The 21,162-nt window shown below is 46.4% G+C and overlaps 1 protein-coding gene across 2 annotated transcripts in view; it reads right to left on the reverse strand.

The window, feature by feature from the left end:
• The window catches only part of SRCIN1 (SRC kinase signaling inhibitor 1), a 270,653-nt gene that overhangs the window by 196,081 nt on the left and 53,410 nt on the right, over positions 1-21,162 (reverse strand). Inside the window, exon 3 of one of the 2 annotated variants that reach the window (XM_081166037.1) lies at positions 20,281-20,343. The exons of the other annotated variant lie outside the window; for it this stretch is intronic. The gene's annotated coding sequence lies outside the window, so the exon portion shown is untranslated. The remainder of the gene's footprint in view (positions 1-20,280; positions 20,344-21,162) is intronic. 2 annotated transcript variants of the gene reach the window in all.

The raw sequence follows: 21,162 nt of genomic DNA on the forward strand, positions 1-21,162 counted from the left end.
CCACCTATTCGTCTCTACTCAGCGATGAGAAGGGGGGGAAATGAAGGAGAAGCATGCATGCCACCTTGAACTCCTTGGAGAAAATGTGGGACGTGAATGCAATAGTAAATAAATAAGACCCACTGAGTTCATGAAGACTTACTCCCAGAAAAGTGTTATTGGACTGCAGCCTTAATCAGGGAAAGAATAGTAACCACAATGGCAACGCTCTGTTTCCAGAGTCTGGAGGTTTATGCATCTCAGTACTGGTTGCTGGAAACCAAAGGAAGGGTAAATGTTGTTGAGATTCCCAGCTTCCCATGGGGACCTGGTTGGCTATTGTAAAAACAGGATGCTGGACTACATGGAACACTGGCCTGATTCTGCAGGGCTCTACTTACCTTAGAATGACGAATAAGGTAACAGATGTCTGTGTGCAGAATGATGTGGAATGGGTGCAAAACATGCCCTCCTTCCTACATTACAGAGGTGTGGAACCATTTTCAGCCTGAGGGCCACACTGTCTCATGGGCAACCTCCTGGCGCCTGCATGCCGGTGGTGGGTGGGGCCAGAGGCAAGAGTGCAGCAACATCTATGACTCCAGCCATGCAAAAACCAGAGGTTTCCACACATACATCTCTCCATCCAGTAAAGAAAGAGGCGTGATTATCATGGTTCAAGGACGTATTCCAGGCAGGCAAAAGCACTCAAGGAGAAGACAGAACATGGTTGGTTAAGGGGTGTAGCCTGGGAGGGGAGGGTTGGCAGGGGACAGTCTCAAGGGATAGATACAGAGATCTGAATAAACCACATTGGGACCCAGGTCTTAGGGTTCCCACTCCCACTGTAAGATTCTGAAACCCAAAATGTGCATTGGAGTCTACCACTGAGTATTCGTGTGCAGATGGAGGCTATGTCCTCCATGCCATGCCTGAGGTCTTCCCAAATATATCTGGTTGACAATAGTAGGAAGCAGAGTTCCAGACAAGGTGGCCCTATGATCAGACCCACAAAGTTACACTACACAGTCCACACTTTCACACAACAGGTTGCAGCTATATCAAGTCACAGTCAACCCTAGTGGATCTGTTTAGCTATTGCTGCTTCTGGCTTGGCACCCTACAAATTCCAAAGGTGCCCCTGCAGGGCACCTCCATGCCTGATAATAACTGAAGAGGTGTAAGATTAATTACGGGAAGCAGATGCTCTGAGCTGCATAGGATTTTTGGCACTAATCTGCTAAGGATATAATTAAGCTATGTATATAAATCACCAACACTCCTCCGAGCTCAGTTTTGCCCTGGCCATCTGATGTGGAAATAAATTTCCAAGCACATCGTCTATTTAATTTAGATTGTGTAGGACACCAGAGACGGCGACGAGGCCTTTCCCTGGGATTTGCACAAGGAGGAGGAACAGGAAACAGCCACAGCATAAAGAATAAGGGTGGAAGCAGAGTTCTAAAATGTATGGAGAGATTTTCAAAAGCTTGTTTCATGTCACAATTTTTGCCAGGCATTCTGGCTACAGGGCAGGCAAGTATCACAGGTGGAGAGGAAGGCAGGAGAGAAAGAACAAGGCTGAAGGCAGGCCAACCAAAAACCAGTACTCTGGCAATGACAGGGGAGCACCTAACGCTCTCAGTCGCAAGTTGCCAAGACTAAAGGAAAGCAAGAGATCTGGGAATTTTACATCAGGCAGTGGCTCTGGATTGGTCCTCTGGGGTCACCTGACTCCCTTTGCCATGATGACTCTCATCTGGGTTGGGAGTTTTCTCCAAATGCTGGCCCTGGTGGCAAAAGAGGCAGGAGCCAGCATCCGATTGACATGGCCTCATAGCACATGAGCAGTTTGTATGCACTGGAAATAACCATGTTTGTGGCTCGTCCCATCTCAAGGGCCAGGGCGGGATAACAAGATGTAGTTTATTCCGTCCCAACCATCTCTACTTGCCCACCCATCCCTGCTCCATCAACAAATGTCTAATCCAGAATACGGCAGCTAGACTGGTGACTGGGAGCAGCCACCGAGACCACATAACACTGGTTCTGAAAGACCTACATTGGCTCCCAGTACATTTCCGAGCACAATTCAAAGTGTTGGTGCTGACCTTTAAAGCCCTAAATGGCCTCAGCCCAGTATACCTGAAGGAGCATCTCCACTGCCATTGTTCTGCCCAGACACTGAGGTCCAGCTCCGAGGGCCTTCTAGCAATTCCCTCACTGTGAGAAGCGAAGTTACAGGGAACCAGGCAGAGGGCCTTCTTGGTAGTAGCACCCACCTTGTGGAATGCCCTCCCATCAGATGTCAAAGAAATAAACAACTATCTGATGTTCAGAAGACACCTGAAGGCAGTCCTGTTTAGGGAAGTTTTTAATGACTGATATTTTAATGTAATTTTAATCTTTTGTTGGAAGCCGCCCATAGTGGCTGGGGAAACCCAGCCAGATGGGCAGGGTATAAATATATTATTATTATTATTATTATTATTATTATTATTATTATTATTATTATTACTATTAGCATATGGAAAAGCAACTTCACCACCCAGTGACGATGAGGCAGGTTGTCTGCCTGTCATTGGCTCTGCTTCCACTTACTGTTGGTCTCCCTGCTTTCGACCTAATTGGTCCAATGGGGGCCGCTACCTAGTTGTCACTCTAAAAAAAAACAGTAGTACAAGCAATAACTAGTTTTGACAATCACACACACACACACCGCCTCAAAAAGTTGGCTGCTTCATGCTATCACCCAGTGGGATGATATTCCAGGGCAACCCTGTGAATGTTTTGTTCTATACATTCAAGAGAGGCATTTGTAAGTCTCTGCAGAAATTAGAATCCTGATGGCATTCCGTGCAGCCTTAATGGGGTCAATTTCCCCTGGAGAAGGGAGAGCACTAGAACTTATGGTGCCTTTGTGATTGTTTGCTTACGAATGTTTGCACTGAATAAGCATTATACTGGCGCAGAAGGAAGTATGCAGGCAAAAAGTACTACCCTAGAATTAAACATATACACTGGGGACATATAGCTCAGCCTATTTATTGTCTGTGTCCATTTTACATGTGATCATTCAAAAATCATTTCCTTCCTGTTTCTGCATAATAAGCCTATGGCTTGTTTGTTTTTTAATTATTAAAAATCCATGTGAAAATGTATATTTAAATATATATTTTAGTTCAGGGTGTGCATTTCTAAACATGTTTTGTACTAAATGTACTTTTTACACATTTTGGTAGGCTTTTGAATTGCATCACAAAACTGGGAGTAGGGTGATATGTGCAAGAAAAATTACATTCTGAGCCATGCCAGGAGGTCTAATAATCAGGTAGGTTTGCTTAAAGACACAGATCAAACAAACCTCTCCTCCATTCCTAAAGCACACACACACAGAACGCCAACCTTCTTAGGACCTCCCCCAGATAAAAGACGAAACGTGATTTCAGATCCTACCTTAGACAGGTGACCACGATTTTTGGCTTCAAGCATGGGTTTCAGGGATTATTAAGGGTTTTAAGGTGAAATAATGGTTTGCACAAACACAGACACCCCAGCAACACTCAGCCAGGGATGAAATCTGGTGCCTGGGCATTCTACAGGGGAGGCTTACAGCAGGATTTGTCTTCCACTGCCTGCCACTTTTCGTTTCAGTCTATGCAGGTTGGGGAAGAGATAACCAATGCCGTGAGAGGAAGAAGCAAGGCCATATCGGCCAAGGATGAGTGCAGATTTCTGCTGCCCTTTGAAATGAGAAAAGCACTGAGGTGTGTAAGAGAGAGATGCTAAAAGGAATGGAACGCGGCAAGGAAATTGCTTTCTGACAGCCTGCCACACCCCCTCTTCCCCAGGCAACCGTGCTGGCAGCTTAAAATACAAAATGAAACCCACTCAAACGACAACCCCCTCAGAAAGGATGACCTCTACCCAAGAGGCTTAAAGCAGCTTAAACAAGATAAAAGGTCACGGAATTACCACAATCCAATTGATAAGTATGTATCGCTGGCGATAATTAAAAATATACAGAAGTCAATGATGAAAGTACTGCCTGTTATGCAACGTAACATTGGAAGGATTGCTGGAGAGGTTTCTGCATTGATTCTGGAGACACTGGAGGCTTGGACATAAGCGAACTATTTAAAGCAGAGAAATCTGCAACGTTGAGACCATATGGATGAGGAAGTCCTTCTGCAGCCTGAAAAACATTCTTACCTTTCCAACAGTGGTGATTTTCCTTCTTATTGGTTAAGGCGTCTTGAACCCTGGAGTCTGGCAACCAGCCCCAAGCCTCTAACTCACTGCATTATCATGGTAGCTTGCCAAGAGGGGGGGCTGTTGCCATGCCACCAATACAGGTGAGCTGGAGGGGGAGCACTGAAGCTTCTATTTCAGGTGCTCTCAGGTGACAGATAGGCAGTTCCAGCTCAGAGTCTGAGCAACTCATTGCTTCAAGGAAGGCTAAACAGGCCTCAGACCGTCCACACTGGCTGACCTGCTCCCTGTTTGCTTTGCTCCAAGGCATCAACCCAACACTTATCTTTAAAGAGAGGAGACTTCATGTTGACAGCACATTTGCCATCACCCCCCACCTTCTTCTAGGCTGCTTCTTTCTCACATCATGATGCTAGCCAATCAGTGATCACATGATGATGGTGGTGGTGATGTCAGAACGCCAAACAACCAATCAAGTTAGACATTGTGACAATGCCTTTTTTATTATAATTCAAACAAACCTCCACTTCTTCCTTCCCTAGCACTACTTCCTCTATCAACCACACCTAACGCGCTCAAGGCATTAATCTCAAATAAGACTTCTGGCCCAGAATCCATTCTAAATCTGATCCTAGAATACGTGAACAAAACACAGCATGCCTCTGAGCATTTGCAAAGTGTGTTTCCATAGATGCAGCTCCATTTCCTACATATGAGATTAAGTGAGGCATCTTTCTAAGCAAGCTTTCAGCCCAGTGCCAGCCCAAGACATTTTGCTGCCTGAAGAAAAGGCCTTGATGGCAGCCTCCTCACTCCTCCCATCCCCAAATAACAGCTGATATTTTTAAAATAAAAGTCTTGCTGCACCATCCAGCTCCTGCCTCCATCTATTTCCACCCACCCACCTTTCCTGGTGCCTCCTGAAACAGATCACTTTTACCCTGTCTCATAGAAGGGCAGGCCTTATATGAGCCATTTAACATCACAGAAATTAGCTGCCACATCCCAGGACTCAGAAGACAGAGAACCAAGGAAGAAGACACCCCACGAAGAAGACACAAATGCATGAACAAACCTTCTGCTGCCTCCTCCGTTCGCCTCACCTGGGGGCCTCTCCTCCTCTCCTCACACTGATCTTTTTTTAAAGAGTTTCCTGATTTATTCCTGATTTAAATCAGGACTCTGTTAGCAACACGCTATTACCGCTGCCAAAAAAACAGTAAGCAAGCCGCATTCTCTCTCCCCGCCCCCTCCGGTGCTCCATTTGTATTTCGCTGCTCTTTCCCCATTTGTAAGCCGCGGGAGAGAGCAATTTAAGGCATCTGAGCGAGATGCTTAAATTAACGATTTACAAATAGTTTAATTGAGGTCCTGCTCTCTCTCTTTTTCTGAGCAGAAGCTGCTAAATGGATTCCGAATCTCTTCCCCAGACCCCTTTTAGTAGTCCTTGCTGTGATGTGAATGACAAACCACTGGCTTAGGATATGGGCTCCAAGGCCACGTTCCAGAGCTGGAGACAGTTGGGTGAGTGCTGTTGAAGTCAGGAGAGGGAGCCGAGTTTGGGAAAGGGGGCAACAGCTCTCTCTCCCTCTTTCTCTCTCCAGCAGAGCCTGGGCTCTAAACATGAAGGACAGACGCTGTCAAAGTGAAGGACAGGTGGGGACACAGGACCTTGAAATAGGGGGACAGAACCAAAGGCTGCGATCACATTATCGTTTACTCCGGCTCCAGTGCGCTATTGCTGCTAATGTTTGAAGCCACATACATTAACCACAATCCACATTGATCCTGTAATTTATTGAGAGAGGCTCCTGTCTGATGTGTTTTCCTTCTCACCAGCTTCCACCTGATTTGAAAACGCAAGCTGAGGTGTGTACAGCTCAGGCAGCCATTGCGCATATGCAGATGGCAGCGCATGCGGAACTGACACCGTTAATTTCATATGCTTCTAACATGCCCTCCTCCTGGCTTCAGGCTGAAATCCCTTACCCATTGATCCCTAAGTGGACTTAATGGGATTTAACTCTGCGTAGACATGCATAGGTTCGCATTTACCGCCTCCACCTTCGCCCAAACATTGCATGGGTGCTACTCTAGCGCCCTAGTCGTTCTGCTTGCCCTTCTCTGCACCTTCCAAATATGGATGGCGTGCAAGGTGCACAAATGGAAGCTAGTGCAATGTAAGGGGCAGCCTCACTTCTGGGGTGGAAAACCTGATGCCCTCCAAATATTTGCTGGACTACAACTCCCATCATTCCCAACCACTGGCTATGCTGGCTGGGGCTGATGGGAGCTGGAGTCCAATAATGTCTGGCGGACCACTGATCCCTCATCCCTGCCTTAATCAGACTCACACTTCTCCCACGCCCTCTGTTTAACCTTCATAGACTCAAATGTTTCCATCTGAGTGTGATCCATTTGTGCCTCTTTTTATAGCAGCCTCCTGGCTTTTGAATTTCTTTTTGAAGAGGTCATGCTTGGCCATGGTGCAGGCCCCGGATAGGCACTCAGAATCCCACACTTTAGCAATGCACCAAGGCAGCCCTGAAAACGGGCCCCCAAGTCACTACACAGCACCTCCTGGGGGCAGCAGGGCAGCTCACACGAGCTAAGCGTCGACAGATTCGCCCTGCACCTTTCCTTAATGGCGGTAAGAGGTCGGCAGCATCCACAGAGGCCACCATTTCCACGCAAGGCCCCAACACTCTTCTGTCCCCTCTGCAAGACAGCCAAGGACACCCCTGTCGGCACCAGACAACTCTGTTCTCATTCTAATTCCGGCACATCAGACAGTAATTATAGGTATATCAACGGCACTGACAGATTGGAAGCTCATCATCCCTGCACCTGTCAGTGTTCAAATTGCAGACACCTCGGGAGATGGAACGGAAAGGGAGGGGGGCTGCCTCGCTTCACCTTCGCATCCAACATCACGTCTCCCTTTTGGGGGGAGGGGGGACACTTCACCAGCACCGTTTTGTTTGCAACTCTCAAGGGAATCGCAGAAGTGTTTGGAAGGAACAAAATGGTCTCTCCCACCCCCACAAATACCTTGTGAGTCGCGCTGTTCCCCCCCCCACAGGTGTCTCCTCATATACCCTGGTGGTTCAGCCACCCCTCAAGCCCTTCTTGGGTTCAGAACCAAGTGTGCAAGCCAAGCACAGCCAGGCAAAATAAGAAAATATGCATTCTGAATTAAGAGTCTTTTGGACATGAAATTAAAACTCTGAGGAGCTCAGTTGATTAGACAACACCAAAGTTGCAGGTTTGATCCCTGTATTCCCATAATACTGTATATTCCTGCATTGCAGGGGGTTGGACTAGATCATGAGTAGGCAAACTAAGGCCCGGGGGCAGGATCCAACCCAATCACCTTCTAAATCCGGTCCGCGGATGGTCCTGAAATCAGCGTGTTTTTACATGAGTAGAATGTGTTCTTTTATTTAAAATGTATCTCTGGGTTATTTGTGGGGCAAAAGAATTCGTTCACCACCACCACCCCCAAAAAAATAGTCCCATGACATTTCCCCCACAAGGTCTGAGGGACAGTGGACCGGCCCCCTGCTGAAAAAGTTTGCTGACCCCTGGACTAGATGAAGCTCAGGGTCCCTTCCAACTCTACAATTCTATGATTCTATGGCCATGCAAATTAAGCGAGGTGGCCTTTTCCATGAGTTCTTTTGTCTAGCTTGACAACTTACAAGATGCTTCAATAATGGACACAATAAGAGATTTAGCTAGATGGCTGCAGGTTACTAGCTATCACAACCACCTACTCACCTAAGTACGGAGGACTGATAAGAAATAGTATGACAGGTTGGAACACATGCAGTGAAGGAGGCAAGAAACCAGAAGAAGCCTGTTGGAAGAAAGGTCCAGCGAAAGAAGCATTCTTTAGCATCCAGCAGTACAGGGTGGGATGTGCATGTATGTAAGTGTTTGGTTCCCATGACATTTCCTACTCTTTGCAAACGTCCCCCACAAGCCCCAAAAGGTTGGCGCCCCCTGAGCTAATGAATATGCGTACATAAATACGTACAACTGCTCCAAGCCATCATAATGCAGAATGGGTTTGCAAACCTCGAAGGCGCATAGAGTAACTTGTCAAAAGATGCTTCAAAAGAGAGAGCCTCCCTTTCCCTCTTGAAAGTCTTGTTCCCATTTTTAAAAGTCAACACAGCACAGAGCATACAGATCTGCTCCTTTCCGGTTTGACAAACCCCCAAACTCATGCACAAACCAGCATTTCGGATGCCCCGGGTTAGGAGCTGTGACGATGTCAGAAAGCATAAGAGTGAGCTCCCCCACTCCAGAACCGACGGGGGGACCACTGTCAGAAACTCAGAAAGCATTTATTCTTTCCCTGGCTGCAGCAACACTCAGCCACACTGTCACTTGGGAGGCAGTGCAGCTGCCACTGGAAACAAATGTCTTTGTTTTCCATGGGCTGGGAAAGAAAAATGCAGCATGGATCTCCACCCAGAGGTATGGAAGCCCTGGGCTCAAGCCCTCTGCACTCTGCCAAGAATCTCTTGCAGAATGGGTTGCCATAACTCTGCTTTGCCTTGATGACAGCCTCCCCAAAGGCAAAGAGGAAGGTGAGAGGGTGATGCCTTTCCTATGGAGCACCAGCATTCCAGTTTGAAAGCTTGAAGGCAGCTTAATGGAGTGGTGTGTGTATGTGTATGTGTTTGTGTGTGTGTGTTTGTGCCTCCACTAGGGAAGATGCAGCCGGTAGATCAACGTGAGGTTCCTGTGGCCCTTTAGGTGTTCCTGGACTACAGCTCCCATCATCCTTGACCATTGGGCTTGCTGGGCTGCAGCTGATGGGAGCTGGAGTCCAGCCTATGGACTCATTCCTGCAGTTAGACGTACCAAACAGCATAAGATGCAGAATACTGGCATTTAGAACTAGCAATGAATACAACCCAATGGGAGAAATGAAACGTAGCCCTAAGGCAGGTTTCCTCAAACTCGGTCCTCCAGATGTTTTCAGACTACAATTCCCATCATCCTTGACCACTGGTCCTGCTAGCTAGGGATCATGGGAGTTGTAGGCCAAAAACATCTGGAGGGCCGAGTTTGAGGAAGCCTGCCCTAAGAAGATTGAGCCATTAATGAAAGCATTTCTGCTCACCTGGTGGAACAATCTTTCCTCTCCTTTTTTGCACTGTTTTTGGGGTTATCCACCCCCCCCCCACAAAAACACCAATTTGCAGGGGGCATGAAAAGCAGTGGTGAAAAGTCCGGTTGTACTAATTTACATCCTTGCTTGGGCTTCTGCTAGCGGGACCATTTAATTGACTCTAGCCACGTGAGTTTTTAGTTGCATTGTGTGTTTTAATTAGCGGGCTTGCTTTATTGTTTATTTTAATTAATATATTTTAATGTTGTGCAACTGGTTTTTATACTTTAGAAGCCTGTTTTGGCATCGATGGAATATAAAGAAGTTAGAACAACAGCCAAAAAACATGCATGACATAGGAAATCCATTAGTGGATTTTCCTTTAAAACAAACCCTTGCCCCTAAAACAAACACACTTAATAAAGCAAACAGCGGAGACAGCAGTCTGAATTAGGGCAGTAGTACTGGGGAAGTGGGTATTTAACCTCACCCCTCCAACATTACCCAAATCAAAAACACCCCCGCCACCCGTCTTCCAGAAGCTGCTATTAATCCTGCTGGTGGGAAGGACAGGCCCAATATAAGAAACTGTATTCCCACTCATTCTATCCAGCTAATCAAACTGCTGTTTCAGAGGAAGGATGTGTGATTTCAAATGCAAAAATGGCACAGAAGGCATTACTCCTCCACACCCAACTAATGGCTGGTGCCATGCTGTTTTCATTGTAATTATCTGTAAAGGTAAAGGACCCCTGGACAGTTACGTCCAATCAAAGGTGACTATGGGGTTGCAGTGCTCATCTCGCTTTCAGGCCGAGGGAGCCGGCATCTGTCCACAGACAGCTTTCCAGGTCATGTGGCCAGCACGACGAAACCACTTTTGGAGCAACAAGACACTGTGACGTAAGCCAGAGTGCACGGAAACGCCATTTACCTTCCCAGCGCAACGGTACCTATTTATCTACTTGCACTGGCGTGCTCTCGAACTGCTAGGTTGACAGGAGCTGGGGCAGAGCAACGGGACCTCACTCCACCGTGGGGATTCGGACCGCCAACCTTCCGATCAGCAAGCCCAAGAAGCTCAGTGGTTTAGACCACAGCGCCACCTGCCATCTCTCTCTCTCTCTCTCACACACACACACATGCACACCATATAGATCATATATATTCCATATAGCATATGTATACTATATCTATATAGCTATATCTATATACTATAGAACATAGTTAAATGATGGGGTTGCTTTCACAAGTTATACTGACAGCCAGTAACTTAGACAGCTTTAAAAGGTGATTTAGAAAAATCCATGGAGGTCAGGGCTACTACCAATGACTACTCCAGGACCCAAAGGCAGCATGCATTAGGAGAGTGTTATTACTTCCTGCTTGTGGGATCTTCTCGTAGGCACTGGGTTCAATCACCAGTATGGGAAACAGGATGCTAGACTAGGTAGGCCTTGGGTCTGATCTACTAGGGCTCTTACGATCGCCTTTGCATCTGCTCTACTTGTATATTTGTAAATAAATTAAATCTTTTAAAGAGACCTGGGAGAGGTGTGTTCTACACAAGCTGCGGAGCACCCTGGATAAATTCAATATGACTCACACGGGAATCCTGGAATGCAGATTCTAAGTGTGTGGAGGGCACACAGAAGCCTAGGAAATTTTGTAATAAAGCCTTTGCCTATTTCCAAAAAGACAATAACATACAGGTGCCAGTTAAACCACTCTGGGGAGGTCATGCCACAACTGGGGTGCCACTACTGAGAAGGCCCTCTCTCCAGGAGCCACCTGCAAATCCTACTTTGGTGGCTACACTCAGAGAAAGTCTTCAGAAGATGGTATCTGTGGTTGGGCAAGTCTATGGGAATCTTAATCTTAGGGGTTGTGGGTTCAAGCCCCACATTGGGTAAAAGATTCCTGCAACTTGGTCCCTTCCAACTTTACAATTCTATTATTCTAAGCGGGTGACGATGATTATTTGGGTAATCTGGCCCCAAGTCATTTAGGGCACTTTGAAACTACCCTGGAATCAGATTGAAAAAGTTGCATGCATGTCTTGGGGGTGGGGATCCACATAGGCCAAAAAAAGGGGAGTTGGGAGCACACAACATCTTTGTACAGGGAGAAATTTATTTCTAGAATGCTGGAATGCAAGGACTAAAACAAGATCAGAAATAAGACAGAAGAGCATTTGTTGGAACTTTTTGTTGTTTTTTCCCCTGGGTTGTTTTGTTTTTTTTGCTTCTTGTTGTTAGGGAAAATGGTAATTTTAATTAAAAGGCAAAATGGAAATTGACTTGAAGCACAGAGTTATTAAAAAGCCGTTGAGGCTGTGAATTATTCCTCTCTGTGCTTCCTGCTGTGGGAGGGCAATTACGCTGCAAGTGGGAGCCCTGATGGCCTGGCCTCTCTAAGGAGGTGCTAAGTGGGGAAGGTTGAAAAAGAATCCCTAAGCAGCCTGGAAGGCCAAACCTCATTCCCCCAACCACAGATCTCAGCTAACTTGCCTATGTGGCTCCCCCCGCCCCTTTAGTTTCTCATTGAAGCAGGACTTCTGTGGACATTTGCAAAGGTACTTTCCAGTCTTCCGCTGCATTCAGCCTCACAGCAATCCAGCGAAATAGGCTGCTATTGTTCCCATTTTACAGCTGGGGAATGCAGACCGAGGCCTTGTCTACAAAAAAACTGCAGGTCATGTATTAAAATTGTTCCTGCGCTTAAAGGCGGATTTAGGAGAGTTCCCTGTACTGGGCGGCATGCCAAAAGGGTGCTGCAGGGGGTGCCACAACAATGACTTAGAACAAAAGGCGAGAAGCGGGGAGGCATCAAATTTGGCATCACACAGGGTGCCACTGAAATTTGAAAGCCCAAAGTTTGCCACTGCTGGGCTACACCATTTCACACTAGCAGGTGGAGGGGGGTCAAATGTTTGACTGTACCCCTATGGGGGGAGAATCTGTAAACGTAGCAATCTAGTACGTCAGGGGGAAGTTTCAGCCTTGTCTAAGAGAATTCACACATGTGACCCCCTTGACCTGGATCTTAGGAGGAGGTCCACCCACATAATCTGCTGTTTGATTAACCTATGACTGAAAAAGCATGACTTGCCCTTCATGTCCCACTGCTGTCCCGCTCTCCAAGCACTGCTCCTATGTGCGATGTTTGTGCTAAGTGGTGAGGGCAGACTTGAACCTGCAATAGCCACAGCTTGCTAGCTGGGAACTCATTGATGGAGCCAGCTGTCGGAGTCCAGAGGCTGGCCAGGACAGAAGAGCCATTCCTGCAAGGACACAAAGCAAAGTGGTGCCAGTGCATAGGCCAACCCCTGGTGCATTGGAGCCAGGACAGTGAGGTGTCTCTCCTGCCACTCAAAGCCCAGATCTGAGCATTGGGAGAGTCTAATACGTGGGTTGGGGGCTAGTCATTTATCCGTAGCCTTGACTGTGCAGAGGCCTGATTCTGGGAGCCACAGGGTTCAAGCTTTTCGTGGTGAATGAGCCCAGCATGTAAGGAGAGGGATACGGGGCTTGGTGGGTTGGCAACCCAGAATGCCTCTCGTTTCCCCTTCTGAAATCCAGAGAGGCTGGGCAGGGCTCCTTGGCTCCAGAAGTGGAGGTGGAGAACACAAACCTGCCGGAGAGTGGAGTAGTAGTGCAGGCTTTAGCCCCCATGGAAAAATCTGTAGATCTGGCACTGATTTACAGTCAAATATTGAAAAATATAGAGTATCTTCACAACACTGGTGGACTGAGCCCTCATGATAAAACAAAACAAGCCTGAAAAACAAATAGAGGGAGATCTTGCAGTAAGAAGCTTGTGCCTACATCAGTGCCTCTGCCAGTCTCCAATATCTGCCAATGCAGCTTTCCTCCTTGGAATTTTACAGCGCTGTTAATAAGGGGCAATCAGCTGTTGGCGGCTTTCATTCATTTCCAGCCAATTACTCAACTCATTCCTCAAAAAGGGTAGACCGAGCAAAACGTGAGCAACATCCTCAAGAGCGGAGTGAGGGGGTGTGCGGATGAGGAAAGTTCCCAAGTCAGGTAGGATGGGAGGTTCCCAGCTGTCTATGCCTCTGGCCATCATTACATCTTGTAGCAATTAATTCTGTGGGTTAATCATGCATCACTTGAAGGAGTACTTCCCTTGGTCCACCCTGAACTTGTCTCAAACCAGCATCACCGGATGACCAGAAGTTCTAGGGCGATCAGTGAAAAGGGTGTCCCTTCTGCACTGCAGCCTCTGTAAAACCAACAGGTCATTCCCAATGCTCAGTCAAAGGTATTGCTGGTAGGGGCACAGCAAGGCAACAGGAACCAGAGGCATGTTTTGTTCCTGGCCATTGGTGGAGCTGTTGCATGCATTTTTCAGCACATGCTGGTGACAACCGCTGCACCCGCTTCTCAGACAGCACTCCAAGTCACTCTCAACTGGCTGGGGAGAGATTTGCACTTTCCAAGCACCAATATACATATTGCAGGCTTGAAGGATGGGGAACCTGTGACATTCCCACAACAGACATGCTTCCACAGGGCATGGGCAGCGTCTGAATACAGAAGAATGCTTTTATCATACAAACAGGGTAGGGTCATAGGATTTGGAAAGGCAAGGAGGGTTTTTCTCTTTTCACCCTTTCCAGGATTATGCAACCTTTCCACAATTCGATAAGCATTTTCGCACCGGCAGATTTGCCGCTAAATGACTGCAAACCTTAAGTGACTTATATGTATGAAAACAGCCAACACAGTTCCTTGCAACACTTTTCAGTGAGGGCATTTGATACTTTCCACTTCAAGGCCTTGTGTGATTTGTCACCGACTCATACACATGGGTGTGTGATGCAGCTCTTTGCTGACTAAATCAATAAATCATTTTGGAAACTAACAAAACTCTGAAATGGCGAATGGTGCTGAAACACTGGCTTTTACGAGTCAGATACAGCCATAATTCGGCTCCAAATTGTCTAAGGTTCTGCTTGATCCAAAATGGGCCTAAATTATAGAGTGGCATTGTTCTTGTTAAATAATGATAATGATGAGGATGTTGAGGATAATTTAATCCTGCCCCTCAACATCAGGTCCAGGGCGGGTTACATCAATTTAAAATTCAATGTTGAAAAAACGATTTAAACAAATCACAGTCACAGGAAGGGGGAGGTGTTCCCCCCACCCTGAAAACATGTATCTCAAGTGTCAAAGGCCAGGGTAAAGAGGTGAGTCTTTATCATATGACAGAAACTATACAGTTGTACCTTGGATCCCGAACACTTTGGAGCTTGGACGTTTGAACCCAAACGCCGCAAACCCGAAAGTGAGTGTTCCAGTTTGTGAATATTATTTGGAACCCGAACGTCCGACAGGGCTTCCACAGCTTCTGGTTGGCTGCAGGAGCTTCCTACAGCCAATCAGAAGCCGTGCCTTGGTTTCCAAACATTTTGGAAGTCAAACGGACATCCGGAATGAATTCCATTCGACTTCCAAAGTACAGCTGTATAATGAAGGCACCAGATGGACCTCTGTGGGAACGGAATTCCACAACCTAAGAGGTGCCTGAAACAAAACTTCAAAAACAAAACTTCTTGTGGCACCTTAAAAACTAATTGTTTTATTATGGCATAAGCTTTTGTGTACTACAGTAGATGTCATCTGACACATGAGGTGTTATCCTTGGTTGGAAGAGGTGTGCATGTCACACAGATAGACACACACATGAGGAGGTTCAAGTTGTCATGAAATATATTAAGGGCAACTTGTGACAAATCAATACAAGCTTATATGTATGCAAAATACAGTGGTACCTCAAGTTAAGAACTTAATTCGTTCTGGAGGTCCGTTCTTAACCTGAAACTGTTCTTAACCTGAGGTACCACTTTAGCTAGTGGGGCCTCCTGCTGCCGCCGCGCAATTTCTGTTCTCATTCTGAAGCAAAGTTCTTAACCCAAGGTACTATTTCTGGGTTAGCGGAGTCTGTAACCCGAGGTACCACTGTAGTATGCAACAGCCTCTGTTGTGGTGTTCCCTGAAGCCCTCCCCAGCACCACAACCTCGCACACAGCTGTTGTTGTGTGTTAATCTTTTTTTATTGCTTTTGTTGACTGGTTTTATTGTTATGGGTGAGAATGGTTGCAATTAGCTGTGAGCCACTTTATAAACTTCAACAATAATCTTATCCAGACTGGGGTAGGTAGAGCTGAGAGAAGGACTTAATAAAATGCTGAAACAGGACCTGAGGCCCTGGACCCTGGTGCAACAAAGCTGAGGGGCCACTTGGGAAAAAATCCAGATCTTTGGCCAATATAAAGTCCATGGGCTAGTGGACAGATTTGAGTGTGGTCCTTTGCTAAATTCCCAGTTCTGCCATGGGCTCACTGATCACAATCTAGCAAATGCAACCCTCATCAGAAGTGTGGAACTCGTGACCAGCCAGATGTTGTTGGGTGCCAACTCCCATCAGCTGCAAGCATATGGGGAGTCGCAATCCAACAATGTCCAACTGGTCACAGGTTCCCCTCCCCTGCACTACGCAGAAAGAGGCTTCTGCAAATAGCTGCTGCAAAGTGGGGCTGCATCCAGAAGTGGGATTCGGTTTCCCATCTGCAGAATGGGAATAAGACTCACCTACCTTATGGGGTTGTTGGCATTACACAAAAGTGCAAAAACATTCCAAAGCACTTTGCCAATTGGGAGTGTTCTATTGTAACCCAGGTTTCCACCCCACCCCCCATTTATAATTCACTGGATAATATCTTCCAGATACCCAAATCAAACCAACAAGAAATGTAAAGTTTCATCATACATTAACTATCCCCCTTTAACATAAATAATTCACCCTTCCCTCCTCCCAAGCAGTACCAAAATAAAATGTATTATAATAGCATGTTACACGTGAAGGTCGAGACCAGACAACCAGACCTTTTTGAATTCCTCAACCTTGTTTCGCCTTTTATATTAGCAAACCTCATGCTGTCAAGTCCAAAATGAATTGGTCTATATATAAACAATACTTATCACTTATATAGCAATTTAAAAGCGTTCCAAATCCTTCCTATCAATTACCTTGTTATAATTCTTGCTTTAACCCTGTAAGATCAGACAAGTGACGTGATCCCCCATATTTGGAGATAGGGCTGAGAGAGAGAGAGAGTGGCTTGCTTTAAGGTTACCTAGTAAGTTCATGGCAAAGGCAAGATTCACAGCTTCCCAGTTCACAGCTCAGTCTCTTAACATCTATGCTAATCCACAGCATACATTTAAACACTCTTATGGCTTCCCCCAAATGATTCAGGGAACTGTTGGTTGTTAATGGTGCTGGGAACTGTAGCTCTGGGGCGGTCTCCTGAAAACTCTCAGCACCCTTATCAAACTATAGCTCCCAGGATTTTTTGGAGGACACCATGACATAAGAATGTTTTGAATGTATATTGGGAGAATGTGACCACCATCTCATTTTTACAGCGTTGGAGGATCAACCCTTTTGCCACACAGGCTGCTCTCCCTAACAAAATAATATCCCTGCTTCCCCCCGCCCCACCCCATGGCTCAAATTCCAGACGGCTTATAACCAGTGACTCCTCTGGCCACCACAGTGAGGAAAAATGAGAGGAAGAAGGAGGACCTTGGTTAACTAGGAAAGAACAAGCCCCTGTGGTGCATCCTATGCAGGGCTGGATTTAGGCCTGATGAGGCCCTAAGCTACTGAAGGTAATGGCGCCCTTTATATGTCCAGCTGTCCTTTGTCAACAACAAATTGTCACTGTTTTTGTGTTGAATATATGCTATATGGTAATTTATGGACCTCATAGGTATCTAAAGCCATTTTCACATAACAAAGTATGTGATATTTTAGGGAGAAGGCTAGCAGGTGGGGCCCATTATTTACATCATAGGAGCCTACACAACACAAAACACTGTCAATGTAGCTTTTATTTTATTTGTTTTTTATCTTATATTTTGGAAATGTACATCCAGGGTTTTTTTCCTTTACATTTTTTACGGGCCCCCAAGAGAATGGGGCCCTAAGCTGTAGCTTGTTTAGCTTATACATAAATCTGGCACTGATCCTATGCAAGCTTTCTCAGATGTAAGTGCCACTTATTTCAGTGTGAAGCCGGTTCGGATTACAGTCTAAAGCTGCACGAATATAGAGTGAATACAGTATGGACTAAAATGGCTGCCCGCAGCTCGCAACAACTATTTGCTCCCAGATACTTCAGGGGCATCTAGCAACAAGAAGGGTTTTTGTCTGGGAAAGGGCAGCTGCATATCTCATGGGGTTGCTTTTCCTTCGCCATTAAAGCAGCAGCTTTAAGCAGGCTCTTGTGCTTAATTTAAGATAACTTTGGAGAACCTGCGGCCCTTCAGATATTGCTGGACTACAACTCCCATTAGACATCTGGACCACCTGATTCCCTTTTTTGTGCCACCTCAAACCATTGAGGTCTCCTGACAGGGGCACTTTTGGTGTCCCACATGCCCCTGAGGTTCAGTTTGAGCCTTAATGTGGCAGGCCCTGCCCTGTGGAACTCCTTGCCAGTAGAAATTTGGCAGGATCTATATCCCTGCTCATCTGTAAGGTAAAGGTAAAGGGACCCCTGACCATTAGGTCCAGTCGTGACCAACTCTGGGGTTGTGACGATCATCCCGCTTTATTGGCCAAGGGAGCCAGTGTACAGCTTCTGGGTCATGTGGCCAGCATGACTAAGCCGCTTCTGGCGAACCAGAGTAGCGCATGGAAACGCCGTTTACCTTCCCGCCGGAGCGGTACCTACGTATTTATCTACTTGGACTGACGTGCTTTCAAACTGCTAGGTTGGCAGGAGCTGGGACCAAGCAACGGAAGCTCACCCTGTTGCGGGGATTTGAACTGCTGACCTTCTGATTGGCAAGTCCTAGGCTCTGTGGTTTAACCCACAGCACCACCCACATCAGACATCTTCTAAAAACAGTATTCAGAGATACCTTTCAAACCTGATATCCTTTGCCAATCAACTCTTACTAACCTGTTCATTGCCATACTTTGCTTCAGGTCCCAATGAAAGCATGGTTTATAAATAAACAAATAAATCCATTTAGAACAATGCTACCTAAGGCTGATGGGAGTTGGAGTCCAAACCATATATGACAGGCCATAGATTCTCTACCCCTGATGTAAGATGCCATTAGGCCCTTAGTTCCAAGGCACAGCATTGCACTGAACGTCATAGGTATGTGTGAGGCGGCAGGATTAGTAAACAAATTTCTGCAGCTAGTAACTTTCCGGGGCCTATTAGCAAGGCTGACATAAATGATAAATAAATAATGGCAGTACAAGTTTCTACTCTCTCTTGATATGTTTCCTTTTTTACACTCTTTTCTCTCCGCACACACATACCCCGCTGCTCTCTGCTAATTTAAATAGGCTTAAGCATTTCTTGGCAGCTGTCTCACTTCAAAATGCATCTCACCCAGAACATTCAAAGCCAGCGCTTGCCATGGAAATAAAATCTATTATTGTGACAGACGCAGCAGGGTTTGCTGCTGCGAAGGCTAGAGTGCATTTTGCATTCCTATTATTATATTTTTATTAGTGTTGGGCTTGTTTGGTTTTTAAAGCCATCGCTTACAATAAAGCCACAGCCATTGGGCTAAAAATGGAACCCCTTCAGCATAAAGGCCGTTAGAGTCCGCAATAAGGATATAAGCTTCAGCCAGGCCACTGCACAAGCCTGTTCACTTGCACTCTCCAATATGAAGAATGCCCAGATATAGCTCCATTGGTTAGAGAGTGGTGCTGTTAACACCAAGGTCATAGGTTCAATCCCTGGGATGGCTGGATATTCCTGCATTACAGGAGGTTGGACTAGATGATCCACAGGGTCCCTTCCAACTCTACAATTCTGGGATTACGGGATCCACTACTGGAGTTTGGCATAGCAATAAGAAAACGGTGAGCAGTGACGAGAGCAAGGAAAAAAGGAGTTGTGGAGTGGGCCCAATGTGCAGGGCCAGCAAAAGGGCTATACTATAGCAATGAGATGATGGCGCCTTGCCCAAGGCCCAAGCCGCCCCACAAAGCTAGAGAAAAGACTGCCAGCAAAACGCTAGTCACTGTAAGGACTGCTGTAAGCAGGGACAACCAAACCAAGGAGGTCAAAAGAGCATAGACAAGGGTAGGGAAACAAATTTGCTTCATTTGCCATTTAATGCAAACTTCCTGAATTGGCACTTCCAAAACCAATACACAAATCGAAACACAACTCTCTGTCTCACTTCTCTGAATTTTGCAATGAAAGCTGTCCAGCCAAAGAACATGTACAGAAAAATGTGTACGCCTGTGAAAGTAACATGCAAACACTACATTCTGCTTGGGGGAAACTGCTTGCAAAAAATGCTCACACTAGGCAAAATTGTAAGACAAAATACATGTATTATGAAAATGCATACAGCTTTTCATCCATACGTTTCCCCCACTTTACTTTTTATTTTTACAATCGCAAAGGGGGCAAACTGGCAGAAGGGCACACGAGACTGGCAGAAACTGAAATTGACAGGTTTGTCTATGCCTGAGCAGCATAGACAGCAGGAGCAGAGACCAACATCAGCTTGATCATCATCAGGTGGCAACAGTCCTGATCCCTCACTGGGCAGGAACAGCATGGAAGTGAGGCTTTAGTGACCCTTTCTAAATCAGCAGGCACTGACAAACGATTCACTGTTCGCCTTAGCAAAAATCCACAAAACAAGCAACAGAGGTTTGCTCCCAAGCCTGGAAGGCATCATGATGACTAAGATTCCAATCACACTTTAAAAAGCATATATATGCGCGCAAAATAAGGAAAGGGGTCCAAGTGCTACATGAGGTGGTTGCAATGGAAGAATGGTGACTGGAAGGGTTGGTGGTGTGGTTTCGGAGGAACAGTTAAAATGGTGACGGATGGAAGGGAGAGGATCCCACCAGTTAATACAACCACCCCGGATACTAACCTGGTGACTTTAAACAAAGGGAACAGAGTCCAGGTTTCTTCCCTCCTGCAATTCGCCCGACGCCTGGTTAAGGACAGGAAAGGAGGAAATTCAGGAACAAACAAATTCAGAAAGGGATTGGGGGCAGTGGGTGGGGGAGGATGAACGGTGGGTGCAGGAGGCAAATATATTGGGGAAAACAGTGGCGTGGGGTTTGTTCGTTTTTTAAACAAAACAACATCAGGAAAGATTTTTTTGTTTAAAAACTTAAAACACAAAACACAATGAAAGATGGGAAACGAGAGAGGAGGCCATCATTATTTTTGTTTTGTTTATTGCATCGCCCCAGGTTGCAGTCTTGGGACTTCACTCACCAGGCTAGAGATCGATTGCCTGCCACCTGCAACAACCACAGGAAACGAAAACAAAACCCACACAGGCTTGGTTCGTACACTTACCAGGTTCACACACTTACCAGGCCGGAGCAGGTGCCACGCACCCCACCCTCTCTTCCGAACACCTGAGTGGCAGGTAGGGGGCTCCTCGTGGAAAGCAAGACGTTTCCCCTCCCCCAGCCACACAATGCTTCAGCCTCAGAAAGGTGGTGCCTGGAAAATTGGGATTTCATGGAGAGTGCCAACATCAGATGTCACGTGGAGAGGGGGAAGATGGGAGGAAGCATATGGCGTTGGCTCAGGAAGCTTCTGAGTCAGCTTGCACATTGCACTAGGGCACCTCCCCACTCTGAAGCACCATCCACTCACACAATGTGTGAACTGGCAGCTTCCTGGACCCCCCCCCCCACTGCTCCAACATTCATTTCAGAAATTGTCAAAGATGCAGCTGCAGTTGGCAAGTTAGGTGGATCATCACACCAATGGATGGAAGCCTGATTCTTGATAC

The sequence above is a fragment of the Podarcis bocagei genome (genome assembly GCF_964188305.1).
Source record: "Podarcis bocagei genome assembly, chromosome: 13".
Lineage (NCBI taxonomy): Eukaryota > Metazoa > Chordata > Lepidosauria > Squamata > Lacertidae > Podarcis > Podarcis bocagei.